Below are 1,420 nucleotides of genomic sequence, written 5' to 3'. Positions count from 1 at the left end.
CAGTTATAGGACGTCTACCAGAGGCTTGGGGGTTTTGTGATTGTGATGTCATGATGATGTTTTAATCTCGATCTTTATAAACCCAACCATGGTTATGTGATGGAATGCTCTATGTATTGGATGTGATTACTGATTGTTATAGTTGAGATTCTTGTGTATGAGACACTTGACCTAACCATTATTTTGGTCATCGATCAGTTATCCTTGGATATTTTCTAGTCGCCATGATGGGACTGAGATGTGGATTTATTCTTGATGATGTCATGTTGTGACATGTTTGACTCAACCATTTTTGGAGTCTTCGATCAGTATGATTAAGATATATTTTGGTTATTGAGAACCATTGGATATTTGATTATCAGTGATACTTCAGTTGCCAATAGAGAGCTGTTGTGGTCATGATTTTCTATGGATGTTTGCTCATGGAGATTTGATGCTTTTATGCTTATTTGATGATTTTATGGATTATCTTTTGGAATTTTTAGATTTATGAGTCCATGAGCATTAGGGTAGGATATCTGCATGTAGTGATGGGAAGTGGCTTGCATTGGGGGTCGGGGCCCTAAGAGGCTGCCAAGGTAACTCATTGTAAGTTGGATTAATAAGTGATAACATTCACACCTAATACTAACTGAATGAACCTAAAAAGATAAGTGTTTTGTTCTTGGCCATGCCTTGAGCGCTTGTATAGGCTAGGATGGGAGTAGTGAGAACGCATGGTTGCGACCTTGCATTCCATAGTATGCCTTATCAGTATGAGAGGATACTAGTGGCCGCATGAGATCAGTATGGACCCGTGGAGTTTAGCTAACTACCAGGATAACTTGTATGTGATAAATGTGATGACACTTTCCTTCTTGCATAGTAGGTTCCTACATGTCATTGTGTGCCTATGGGAAGTAGATGTCAGTTTTGTGATTGGAACCTTTGAGTCAATATACTTTTAGGATTCCTGGACTATAGAGATTTATGCTATGAGATTTTGACAACTTGTTTGGGACTTGAGATTATCTCCTCAGCACGGTGGGAGTGGACCACTTAGGTACCACGCGGTCGGGTGGTAGTGTATTTTCCACTCTTATCATTTGAGACTCATTGAGACATCGTGGCTGATGCGTCCTTCATGATGGTGGATATGTATCCTTTTTCATTGATGATTAGCATATGTTAGATGATGTTATCTTATGCTTTTATTTGCATGTTAGATTACTTTCTACATATGATGTTGTATATATTAGGAGTGACATTCCTACTATGTTAATACCGATGATCTCTTCGGTGATTTGGGATGTTACGCACGGAGGGATGGCTAGGGACCACGATGGTCTAATGATGCTATTAACGGTTGGGAGGAATCGTGGACTTAGTTTATTTCGTTTAGTCTTTATGATGGATGTATATGTCTTTTATGATGATGTAT

This window comes from Cupressus sempervirens, chromosome 4 (genome assembly GCF_028749045.1).
Source record: "Cupressus sempervirens isolate cs-2001-9-10 chromosome 4, ASM2874904v1, whole genome shotgun sequence".
In the NCBI taxonomy this organism is placed as follows: domain Eukaryota; kingdom Viridiplantae; phylum Streptophyta; class Pinopsida; order Cupressales; family Cupressaceae; genus Cupressus; species Cupressus sempervirens.
Note: the sequence above shows the minus strand (reverse complement) of the source record.